General features: G+C 44.6%; 1 pseudogene; it reads left to right on the top strand.

The window, feature by feature from the left end:
* Window positions 1-12,126: 12,126 nt before the first annotated feature.
* Window positions 12,127-12,605, top strand: LOC106150309 (annotated as a pseudogene).
* Window positions 12,606-13,368: the final 763 nt, after the last annotated feature.

The following is a 13,368-nucleotide window of genomic DNA, read 5'->3' as shown; positions in this document are numbered from 1 at the left end:
ATGGTCCACAAAACTTATGATGAAGCCTAAAAGATAACTCTTCTGAAGCAGATATTTAATAATGGTAAATGCATTTAGATTGGTTAGATCTGTCCTTTGTATGACATGGATCTGCTGTGCTTGGATACTCAATGTGTTTTCATAGTGCTTATTTGGATGGTAGATGTAACCAACTCTCTGTTTCTTGAACTGTGAGAGAAGCTACAGAAACTTGTTTTTGTTCTGCTGTGCTCGGATGGAACCCAGGGCCTCCCCATGCTGGGCAAATCCTTACCACTGAGCAGCACTCCCAGCCCTACAGGTGTTTTAAGCCGTTTGTCTCAATTTTTGTCCCTGGTAAAGGCATTTGCCAAATGGCTGGGCTGCTATGCGGCCCTGGAAGGGAATCACCTCCACTCCTTGTGATCTTGGGATGTCCAGCTTGTATCTGAGGCCCCCTTGCTTAAGAACTTCAATGTCAAGGCCAAGAGACCAGTGCTCTTTTGCCTGGACAGGGAGATCGTTTCCCAGAAAGAGTTTAAACTCGCCAGTAGATACACACAGTGGGATAACATGGCACCATTTTTAACTCGTTTTTTTGGCTTTAAGGAATAGTATTTTTATTAAAATCTTTAAATTTTGAAGCGTCTAGCTCCTTTGATGCTTCTAGTGTTTGCTTTTTGGCAAACAATTCATATCTGGTTCTCAAATCCTATTTATATGGCACGACAAGTCATATTTCTACCTTTTAATATTTGACAACCTCAAGGTGTTCCGCTATGAATAAAACGCACGCATTTCCAGCAGGCAGGGAAGCCCTGCACAGGTTTGCCAATACCACATGTGGCGAGGTGCTTAAGAAACCTGCTGTTCTTGAAACGTGTTCGACAAGACTGCTGAGCCCTCTGGCATACATGCAACTCTGATTGTTAAAGTCCAGAATTATCATTTCATTTGATCTCCCGCCCAGTTGCTTTCTTTTTTTCTTGGCAGCAGAATGGCCTGTCTGCTAAAAATGATGAAAAAAATTAAAGGCCCCCAATTCCACTGGGTTCTGCCAGATAATCAACATTCTAAGCAGGTCCATGTAAATCTCCCTGTAAACCAGGCCTGCTGTTCTCTATTTCCAGATTGAAAAATAATAATGATAAAATCAATACCTGGGTTACGCCTGGATATCAGGAGATGGATTCCAAAAGGCTGGGAAGCCCCCTAAGGAGCATGGTGAGGGCTCTTAGTTGCGTTTTAACCCCTGCATCTTTCAATTCCTGTTTTTGATGAGAGCGTAGAGCAGAGAGCAGATACGCCCAGTCGCGGTTCCCCAACCTCCAGGCACATGTGTAGGAGGGACCAGAGAGGGATGAGGGGAGACAGAAACCTTGATATCCACACTGATCTGAAACACAGAAAAGTTTCCCTCTTTCAGCTTCCTCCTCTGCCCAATCCACTCACCCCTTCCACAGATGCGTGGCATCCCAGGGTAACAGTGTTGTCCTCTCCCCTTGGCTTGTGTGTTAATCAGCTTTCCAGCGCTGTAGCGAAGTACCCAAGGGTGGCAATTTAGAGGAGGAAAGGTATGTTTTGGCTTACACTTTCAGCCCATGACGGGATGCTTCCATTGCTGTGGGCCTGAGGTGAGGTAGAACATCATGGCAGAAGGGCAGGGTAGAGGAAGGATGTTCTCCTCACAGCAGCCAGGAGCCAGAGAGAGAGGGCAAAGGGCAAAGGAGGAAAGCCGCAGGTCTTCTCCTCCTCTCAGCAGCAGTGTGCAGGACAGCAAGGGAAACGGGGCCCTGGAGATGTTCTTGAATTCAGTCACACATCGCCAGCCAGTCAGCCCACATTCCGAGTGCCGGGGAACAGTGGTATGGGATGGAAAAAAGTAAGGCTCATTCCTAGTGGAGCTCACCCTCTAGAGAGGGAAGCATCATAAATTACAGAACAGGATCAGTGCAGGTAGTGCTGAGCCTTATGAGGAAATAAAATGGCATCGGTGGGGGACACCGTCTGGTCTCAGAACCCAAATTTTAGATGTAGACTCTGCCACTCTGGTTACCTTAGCTAAAGAGTATTTGAATTATGTTTGTGTGAAAAAAATTTAAACAGAGAAAGAAATTGAAAGAGGCCGAAATGGATTATCCAAGTTTGAAGCCCCTTGTTTGGGAGAAGGAACGGGTAGGTTGCCACAAACTTCAGATGTTCCCCTCAGCTCCCACCTCGGGCCGAGGAAGCCGGCAGCCCGCATCCTCCTGATGGTGGGACTGGGGGAGCTGGCCTAGAGAACCCAGGCTATCGCTCAGTAATGCTTCCTGAGAATGCAAGCAGGCTGGGCCCACTCCCTCCATCCTGTCTCAGCAGAAGCTCTGTCCTTATTTTTGTCCAGGTAAAGACAAAATACCCTCTTGGAAACTCTCTGGAAGGAGTGAGGTGAAGAAAGGAAAATAAATTATGTGAAGAAAACATTTTCTTTTAAACTTTCCCACAAAAGAGAGGAAGAAACGTTGTAAGTATGGTGAATTTATAGGCTGTCCGGTGTCCAGCTGCTTGTTAGGCATTTGTGAAGTTTGTTGGGAAAGGTCCTCTACGCTGGGAGTGTGTGTTTGTGTCTTTGTATCTTTGCTGAAAGGATGCATGCTGACATCCTGACTTCCTGCACTCACAAGAATCTTGGTGGGGCTTGGAAACTGGCGTCACTGCCACAGGTCCAGCAGTTAGAGGTGGTCCCTGGGATGGGCTTGTTTCTGCAGTGATGTGGGTTAGCACTCTTACATAAAGGTGGTTATCTATTTTTTTTTTTTAAAGGAAAAGAATATGGGAGTCCTTGAGCCAATTTTTCAGTGTGTTTGGAAGCTGCAGGTGCTTGTTTTTCCTAAGTATATCTTTTGGAGGGGCACGGAGAGAAAAGAAGCGGCCCAAGTGCACACAGATTGTAAACTCAGCCTCCACCAGCTGCAGCAAAGAAAGCACCTTGCCTGGAGCAGCTGCCTCTGAGAGAGGAAATGAAGCCTCTGGGGACGTGGGGCATGAAAGTCCCTGAGCCATCAAGTCCTGTCTTCCCCCCAAGGGGCACATTTTTTTAAGTGGCAGCAAGGTAGATACTGAGCAGTGCAATCAATCAAGTGACCGGATGCGTTGTTCTGATTTTCTGCAGCTTTCCTCAGTCAGAAAGTCACTAAATGCCACTGTTTCGAAAGAACTCAAAGAAAATATGAGCGAATATTTACCTTCTCTTACAGTAGGGAAAACCTTTCTAGTTTGGCATTGAAAACAAAACAGAAGGGGGAAAGATCAGTGAATTAAAAAGAATAAATGTAAAAAGTATCTGTAGGTTTTAAAAAACCACTATAAAAAAGAAACACTGTTTGCCTTTTAGTATAAAAAAGTATAAAACTTTTTTTAGTATAAAAAAAACTATAAAAAACTAAAGCTGGGCATGGTGGCTCATGCTTGTAATCCCAGAACTCAGGAGGCTGAGGCAGGAGGATCGCTATGAGTTCAAGGCCAGACTGGACCACAAAGTGAGTTCAAGGCCATCCTGAACTGCATAGTGAAACTTTGTCTCAAAAAAAGAAACTTTGTCTCAAAAAAAGACAAAACAAAAACGAAAACAAAAACAGAAAAAAACTCCACTCTTTGCCAGAGAGTTTCCAAGAAAGTATTTTCTCTTTACATGGACAGAAAGGTAATACTAAACGGCAAATAATAACCTTGCGTAATGTTTCTTAGCTAGACAGAATGATCAAAATATATGGTGAATGCTTTAAAAAATTGTTATAGTAAAAGATACATTGCAATTAATCTCCCTCAAAATAGCCCCCTCACTTTGAACACACTTAGCCCATCATCCCTGCCTCTTTCTGAAGCCGTTCTGGAAGTCCTCCCTCATGAGTGCCGTCCTTACACGGCATGGCTGCCGCAGTATCCTGAATCAAGTTGATAGTGTTTATCTTTCATGGTCATTTTGACTCTGGGGAAGAGCCATAAGTTTCACGGTGCCAGATCTGGTGAGTAAGGTGGGTGAGTGAACATCGTAATGTGTTTATTTGACAGAAATTGCTATAGCAGAAGTGATGTGTAATCCTGGATGCACGTTGTTTCTTAAATTCCTAAATAATCCCTTCCACTATTCAGAGCTCACTGGACAAACTCAGCTCTCATCCCATCAGGGTCAAAACTCAATCACCTTGATGTTGGATCTTGATTAATGTTGCTGTTTTGGGGCTGGGGATATAGCTCAGTGACATAAGCGCCTGCCTGGCAAGCACAGGAAGTTCGATTCCTGGTACCAAAAAAAAATTTGCTGTTTTCACACTGGGCGTGAACTGGATGGTTTCCACTAAGAACTCTGAACGCTGGTCTTAAGATCGTAATCATATACAGAGACTCACGTTTCACATCCCGTAATGACATTTCTTAAAAACCAGAAATCTGAAGCAGCGTGGTAGCTCCAATGAAACCTATGAACACTATTGCTTTTGGATTAACGGTCAAAACACATGGGACAAATTTCCTACTCACTCACCTCATGTTCAAATCTGTTGTTAAAATGCTTTGAATGGAGTCATAAAAGATGTTCAGAGCTTCGGAAATTTCCCTAGTAGCCAATCTCCTGTTTAATCATTTCGCTCACTCTTGCAGCATTCTCTTGGGGTTTTGATGTTAAAGGATGTCTCATCGGCTGTCTTCAACCAGTTTACACCCATTATGAAAGCATTTAAACTGCTTGTAAACTCTGCACACCTTTTCTAAATCACAGCAGCATCACCTTAAACTGATTTTGCCATTTTGTGTGTTTCCTGAGCATCTTTTTTAATTTCAAAACAAAAATTTCACGTGAATATGTTATTCATGACCGCTGATTTATGGCAGGGATCCCCAAGCCTTCAGCCCTGGACTGGAACAAGTCTGCTTTATTTGTGTTTACAACTGCTCCTCCTCATTCAAATTGCTGCCTGAGCTCCACATCCTGTCAGGTCAGCAGCAGCATGAGATTCTCATAGGAGCAAAAATCCTGCTGTGAACTTCACCTCAGAGGGATCTAGCTTGCTTGCTCCTTATGCAGACAACCTAATGTCTGATGATCAGAAGTGGAGCTGAAGCAGTGATACAAGTGCTGGGGAGCAGCTGCAAATGCAGATTAACATTAGGAAAGAGGTTGACTGAACACAGACCATAATACATGAACTCCTTCCAGACTCAGGTGAACACTTATCAGCGAGTGGCAAGTGATCCACTGCATCTGGCGGCAAGTCAAAGGAAGACTATGGGATAGACTGGATATGGGCAACACGCTTCAGGTGTCATTATTTCCCACTACCCCCAGATGGAATCGACTACTTGCTGGAAACAAGCTTAAGGCTCCCACTCATTCTAGTGAGTTGTGTAATTATTTCATTATATATTACAATGGAATAATAATAGAAATAAAGTGCACAATAAATGTAATGCGCTTGAATCATCCCGAAACTATCCTCCCTGTCTGCCATAAAACCAGTCCCTGGTGCCAAGTAGTTGGGGACTGCTGACTTATGGTACATTTTAAAACACACCTTCTCTCAAATGTAGCTCGCAGCCAGATGACTGCACCAAACAAGTTGAAGCTCGTCACGTACTGTCTGACACACCCCACAGCAGTTTTGCTGAGCCCCTTCTTGAACTGAAGATCCCACTTTTCTGTAGGGTGGCCTAAAGCGGCATCCACCGTATCTTTTTTATCACATCATGTGGATAGCAGACATAAGATTAAGATTCTTTTATAAAGGACGTTTACAAACAAAAGTGAAACTCCTAATGGAAAATATGAAAATAAGGTCATTCATGGTTTATAAAAGAAAAATGTAAATAACCAATCTATTTAATGAAAAAAATTGTATAAAACTAGCAAATAAGGAACAATCATTTTCATCAAATAAATTACAAAGAAAAAAATAACCAGCATTGTAAGAGTTTATTAAAATTAGTACTTGCATCTATACAGAATATAATTGTATTCATTTCTAATTTTTTTCCTCCCAGTACTAAAATTGAACCCAGGGCCTTTGCACTGAGCTATATCACCAGCCCTTTTTCATTTTTTAAAATTTTGAGATAGGGTCTGCCTGAGTATTTAAAATGCCTACGTTGATCTTGGACTTACAATCCTCCTGCCTCAGTCTCCCACATTCTGGGATTATAGGGATATATTTCAGTTTCTGAAATTTGGTGATATGTCTCAAAAGTGTTAAAAGTAGGAAATCACTACACATGTGTATCAACATGTGTATTCAAGGGTGCTCATCCCGGTGTTGTTCATGATGGCCAAAGAGCCCTGAGTTAGGAGGATCGATAGTGACGGGGGTTGATTAGTTAAACTGTATTGCAGTGTGGGCTGTGGTTAAGAGGTGACACCAAGACTGCCCAGCTCCAAAGCCTGACTCCCCACTTCATAGCTGTGTGGCTTCTCTATACTTTAGCTTTGTCATTTGTAAGGTAAGGACACTTTTATATCATCTGCTTCATTAAGTTATGAAAAAAGAATTATTTCACGTAAAGTGTCTTATTAGCATTCTTTCTGTGGCTATACTGTGGCTATGAATATATCATGAAAGAACAGCTAACACATGGGAAAGTGGACATGATATATTAAATAAAATAAAAAGTAGATTACAAAAGAGTATCTACACTACTGATAACAATGTTGTACATTCATAAAAAATAGAGGCAAATTAAAAACACGCAACAGAGCAAATGTTAAAAGTGTTTGCTTCTGAGTGGCAGAGCTTTGGATTGGTTGTTATTGCTTCTTAATCCTTTTCAATATTTTACAGATCTCCATCCATAACAACATTTTTGCTTTCAATGAGAAATATTAAAATTATGAATACTTTTAATGAGCATTCTTTAGCTGAGGCCTGGTGTACGTTTCCTTGCCTGACAATGTTAAAGTGAAGTAGGATGTTTTTTCCTGCTCATCTGTTAAAATCTTTCATTCATTTCATTCTGTGCTGTGGCTAGTGGTCCTGACTGTTGCTTTTCCTGGCCCATGGCCGGGCTCCACTCCGCCCTGCAGAAGCAGCTCAGGGTGACAGGATTCTAGGTCCTGTGACAACTCCATGTGAGAAAGTGGCCCGGGGACAGGCATCCGCAGGGTGGAACTGGGAGGAGTGGGGACGCAGACACCGGGGCTCTAACCACTAAGCAGTGAAGCTTGCAAAACTTCTGGCAATGAGCTCCTGGTAGGACAGGACCTGGTAGGACAGGCCCAAGCTTCAGGTTTTAATGTTATGAAATCCTCATTTCCTTGCTGCAGTGACAGCAGGAATTATCATGCACATTGCATTCATGTCCACCTCTAGATTTGGCAATTTAGAGAAAGTCTTTGAGTTGGTATCCTCGTTATTGCTCAGAACAGAACAGCAAAACGATAGCTTTATTTCCTAGGAAGGGGAGGGAGCGTCCTGAGATTCTAGTGGGTGAAGGAAATCCCAAGCAGTGAGGAGGGTGAATGAAACGGGTTTTCCCCTGACACTTAGGCGTGCCCAGGCCTCTGAGTCACTGCCAGGCTGGTTTCAGTCTTTTCTGTGGCTTTCTAGGTGCTTCTGTCTCTTGTTTCTGGAGTTGGTATATTGAGGGCTCTCCCCACATTTTGACTGGATGAACAGAACAATGGATAATTAAGAGGATGAGTAAATGAATAGCTGATCAGCGAGTGATTGGCTGGAGGAGGAGCAGCTCTGGCTTAGCTTTTTGAATTCCCAATCCTTCCCTCCTTCTCACTTCCCAGAGGAAGGAGAGCACTTCCTTTCCTGCTCAGGCTTCATCACAGGCTCCTGCTGTCACATTGAAGCTGAGGCATCCACAGAAGATGCCAGACTGGAGAAAGCTGGTTACTTGTTGCAAATAGGTAGAGGGTTTTTGTGTGTGTGTTTTATAGTTGAGGACTGAAAAGGCGTTTTCCTTATGAAGACAACTAGCACACTTGTTGGGGAGAAAGACACCTAGCAAAATTTCCCAAGCAAATCCCAAACCCTGGGTGAGCAGCAATGTCACCCAAACTGGGGTTAGCAGAAATCTGGGTAGACTAATGTTCAGGATGAGGAGGAGCCATCACTGGCTACTGGGGGACTCTGGTGTTCAGAGCTGGGAACACCTCTTTCTTGAGCTCAGGCTCTCTTATCTTTAAACACCCTAAATTGCTCTCACCTTGAGCTTTCCTTTTACTATCCAAATTTCCCAAAAGCACATCTATGCGCAATCTTCTTCTCTCTACAACTCTCCCATTCCTTCATCCTTTAGGATACTGACACTTCTCAATTGCACTTGCTGCCAAGTTCACTGTCACATCAAGTTCCCCAGTCAGCAGTCTCCACTCAATTCTTTTCCGTCTTCACTTTTTGGTACCATCTGACGCTGATGACCGTGGCTATCACTTGAAATTGTTTCATTTTGGCCTCAGGGTCATCTCCTCTCTGTGTCTTCAATTACTCCTGGGAAAATCAAGTTATGTTTTGTTTTGTTTCTTGTCTTTTTGAGACAGGGTCTCACTATGCAGTTCAGGAGCTCACTTTGTAGCCCAGGCTGGTCTCGAACTTGCAAAGATCCTCTTGCTTCAGGAAATCAAGTTAAAGCGAGCCAGTTCTGTGAAAATGTCCAGCAGTCAGTTAGGAGCATTCACCCAGGGCTTTGAAAGCAAGCTCCTCCTGGGCACAGGGGCGGAGGGGACCCACATGGAGACTTGCATTAGTGAGCTTCGGTTGGTTGCAGCAGGCCCTGCAGCCAGTTAACTAAGCTGTCACCCATTTACTGGTTGCTTGACGAAACTGTAGTAGGTTAAGTGATTTTCTATGCTTCACTTCCCTTTTTCTATAAATGGTCACATTGTTGGCGGGAGTTCTCAGAACTATTCTGGTTCTGTGAGCTACCGAATTAATGAACCAGTTAGTTTTCATTTGTTTAAATAAACTGTATTGAGACGACTGGCCCAAGAGATTTTCAGTCTTCACACCAGCATCACCACCTGTAACCACCCCACCTGCAACCACCCCACCTGCAACCTCAGGGTCTGCTGATGCAGCAGGAAACTGTTTTTTCTGGAAACTGGAGAACTGGGCTGAGGGACCCTGTGTCCCACTCACAGAGCCCCAGGGAGTGGTACGGTGTGGAGTCTTGGAGAGTCTTGTGTTTCTGCTTTCTTATTTGTAGAACAAATGTGGGACTCCATGTGGACAGCCTCCTCCCCATCCCCACAAGGCTCCTGCAGGTGATGTTTCTAACTGCACAATGGACATTTTCACAGAACTGGCTCAGTTTAACTAAAACGGAACTCAAGGCTGGGGACTTTATTCTCCCCGGAAGTCTCAAAATTGCAGCACAAGCACTGCCTTGTCCCCATTACCTTGATGCACAGCCCCCACCCCCCGTCCTGAGAGTCTCCTTCCTGGCTCCCTCATCCAAACTCCCTTTTTCATTCCTGCAACCCCAACCCAGCGGAGGTGCTGCGAAGAATAGACACAGTGGCCTAGTGTGGGGAACCACTCCGACTGCTTCAAAGCTCAGGAGCGCCTAAGGACAGCTGGGGATGTGACCCTGCTGTCTAGCACGAGCACACAGTGGGATACAGTTATGTAACCACGACTTAGCAGTGGACAACTACACAGGCACCAATGAGGCCTGCGTGTAAGAATGCAAATATGAGATAGCAGCCTGTAGAAGAATTACACAACAAAGATACAGCTGCTCTTGCACGCTTGCTCTGCTCCATGCTGCCTGCGGTTGCTGACACCTTGCACACGTGTGTTCTTTAACCTGAGGACCTCATCCGCAAAAATCCCAACCTCAGCAGCTATCTTTGTCTGCTGAACGTTGTGTTCTTGATACCCTAAAATCTGATGCCACCCAAAGTGAGTGTCAGCATAGCTTCAGGGAATCATTTGGGGTGTTCTGTAGGAGGCCCACTGGCTCAGAACAGCTGCAGGGGACCGAGAGAAAGAGGAAGGCTTACATTAGCCTGTACTTCATGGAGTGTTGTAGGTAGTGATTAAACATTTGTTAGAAAGCAATTATTAAATGATTGGCAACCTCAAAGGCCATCTTGGTTCCATCGCTCTGTGCCCCCAATCTGCCTCAAACAGAGCTCATCTGTAATGGGGTGAAAGCAGCCCTCTGGCTCCATTCACATCTTTCTGTTCCATTTCTCCAGATAGGGACACTGATAGGGACTGTTTCCTAAAGACACAGGGGGCGTTCCCACCCTGCACCTTGGCTCCAGTCATTCCTTCACCCTGACTTTTACCCTAGACTCTCCTACCTGTCATTCAGCTGTCATAAGAATGACCTACAGCAGTCCACCTTCTTATACATCATGGCTACCAGTGATCCTTCTCTTCTCCAGCACCCTAGAACAAGCAGTACCTCCCAGTAGGAATGAGTATACACATCATCTTGTGTCTTGTTCCGCTTGAGAGGACCATGTCCCACAGTGCCTTGCAAATTATATAAGATTTTGCCTGACTGAATGAATCATTTTATCAGTACTTTGTGCCCAGAGACCTGTGATTTCCACAGAGGCCATTACCAGCTTATCTCCACCCTAGATATGTCTGTGACAGTTGGTCCCCAAGGAAAAAGGATTCCTTTAGAGTTCAGCTCAAAATGAATAGCATACACAGCCAAAAGGATGAGTTAAACAAAAGCAGCCATTCCTCAAGGACAGGAGCTATTGAAGGCCAGAGGAAGGAGGGGCAGGGCATCAGTGGGATCTGCAGACCAAGTGTGGCCCCTGGAGAAGCTTTTCTCAAAATCTAGGTTTCTAAACTTGTAGTGTTCTTCAGATTCACCATTCATTCCTTGGGTTGCTACAGGATCATAATTAGCAATTACAACACAGTCAGGAACTCTTCCTCCCGTTCTTAGCAGTACCCTTGTTTCCCTTTCTTTTTAGCGGGTCCCTGCGCCAATCCCATAGCCCATTTCTGCAGAATATTGGTTCCACAATTCAGTTATTTCCCAGGGGTCAAAGAAGGCAGAAAACAAGAAAAGCTGCAGCTATCTTTGTCTGCTGAACGTTGTGTTCTTGATACCCTAAAATCTGATGCCACCCAAAGTGAGTGTCAGCATAGCTTCAGGGAATCATTTGGGGTGCTCTGTAGGAGGTCCCCTGGCCCAGAACAGCTGCAGGGGACCGAGGGAAAGAGGAAGGCTTACATTAGCCTGTACTTCATGGAGTGCTGTAGGTAGTGATTAAACATTTGTTAGAAAGCAATTATTAAATGATTAAACACCTGGATTGGCCCCTTGCAAGAGTGTGGTCTGAAGACCAGCAGCAGGGCACTTGGCCGCCCCAGGCCTACCAAACCAGAATCTGCATTTCACATGACCCTCTAGTGGTTTCAGTGGACACCGGAGTGGAAGGAGCAGTGTCATAAACATCTTATATTGGCTTCTTAAACTCACATTGCAAGAGCTAATGCTATAAAAACTGTCAACCTACCACTCCTCAGGGACTTGCCTTTATCCCAAACGGCAGCCGTGTGAGATAGCAAGGGAGTAGAAGCCATTGCAATGGAACTATTTCTTCCCTGTCCTCATCTGGGCCCCTCTTCCTTGTTCTGCTCAAGGGTAACTGTGACCTGAGAAGCCGCAGGAGAGGAGGGAAGGAGGGAGACAGTGAGTCTGTGTGACCCTTGCTGCTCCCACCACAGTGGGTGAGGTGTCACTGGAGCAGGTGGCCTGGCATTGAGGAGCTCTGGGATTTGCTGTTTAAGTTTTTTTTTTTGTACCGGGAATGGAACTCATGACCTCAGGCTTGCCACGCAAGCGCTTATGCTGCTAAGCTATATCCCCAGGTGTTTTCTGAAGGACCTGGCTTGATTGGTTTAAAAAGAAAGGCTGCCCCCACCCTGGAATAATTTAAATGTCCACCAACATGTAAATATACTTGTGATGGAATACTGCTCAGCAATGAAAAGGAATGCATTGTTGATACGTGGGACAACAGAGATAGATCTCGACATGCTTTTCCGAGTAAAAGCACATAGACAAAAATTACATACTGTATGACTCCATTTGCATGAAACTCTAGAAAATACAAACTAATCTATGGTGACAGATGACAGGTTGGTGGTTGTTAGGAATGTGGGGAGGCCTTTCAGCTTCTTCCAGTAATTTGCCAAAATGACAAACACAAAGGGAAAGAGGAGGAGAACCCAGTATATGTTCTCTAGGCCTTTTAGAAAACACGGGGTTGTTTCTTTGGCCACACGCATGCGAACCTACAGAAAGGGTGATATTGTAGACATCAAGGGAACGGGTACTGTGCAAAAAGGAACACCACACCAATGTTACCATGGCAAAACAGGAAGAGTCTACAGAGTTACCCAGCATGCTCTTGGCATTGTTGTGAACAAACAAGCTAAGGGCAAGATATCACCAAGAGGATTAAGGTGCATACTGAGCATATTAGACACTCAAAGAGTCCAGATAGCTTCCTGAAATGTGTGAAGGAAAATGATCAGAAAAAGAAGGAAGCCAAAGAGAAAGGATCCTGGGTTCCACGGAAGTGCCAGCCTGCCCTGCCCAGAGCAGCGCACTGTGTGAGAACCAAGGGGAAGGAGCCTGCGGAAACTGTTCCCTACGGATTCATGGCATAGGCTGGGGATGGAGCACTGCCATTCCGCACCTAATTGGCAGCTAAGTGTTCTAGGCCTTACTTAAAAATAAAAAATCATCTTGTGTTGTAAGGATGGTTTTCTTCATTGAACAGGTGTGTGGTGCCTTTACCTCAGAGACAAATATTTGGAGCAGATTTTCATTCTACCTAGTTAATTGTGTTGGGTCTTTACGCTTCAGTGTTTTCCTTGCTGAAAGATATTGCTGAGGTATTGTGCAGGTGTATACCCCAGTGGCTAAATATTCATGAAATATTTACACTGGCTTCAAGACCCTGCACATCGCCATGGGGAAAAGATGTATCAAAATAAATGGAAGTCACTTCAGTTAAATAAATGGAAGTCCATTTCAGTTAAATAAATTGGAATACGGATGGTGGGTAGGTAAAGACAGGAGGGCCAAACCGGGTGTGGTGGCTCATGCCTGTAGCCCCAGTACTTGGGAGCCTGAGGCAGGAGGATTGTTGCAAGTTCAAGACCAGCCTGGGCTACAAAGTGAGTTCAAGGCCAGCCTGGACTGCACAGCAAGACCCTGTCTCAAAAAGACAAAAAAAAAAAAGAAAGACAGAAGGACCAGATTGCCAAGGGGCGCACAGGAAGGTGCTGTGTTGTTCTCTTTCCATTCTGGGGGTGACGGTTTTATGAGTGTATATGCATGTCAAAATTTATCAATTTTTACAGTTTAAAACAGGCACTTATTTTTTAGCAGGAGGAGATAGAAGGAGAGGGAGAGGGAGGGGGACAG

The sequence above is a fragment of the Chinchilla lanigera genome, unplaced genomic scaffold, assembly GCF_000276665.1.
Source record: "Chinchilla lanigera isolate Chin_1 unplaced genomic scaffold, ChiLan1.0 scaffold00070, whole genome shotgun sequence".
Classification (NCBI taxonomy): Eukaryota; Metazoa; Chordata; class Mammalia; order Rodentia; family Chinchillidae; genus Chinchilla; species Chinchilla lanigera.
Note: the sequence above shows the minus strand (reverse complement) of the source record. Positions and strands in the feature narration are given on the sequence as shown.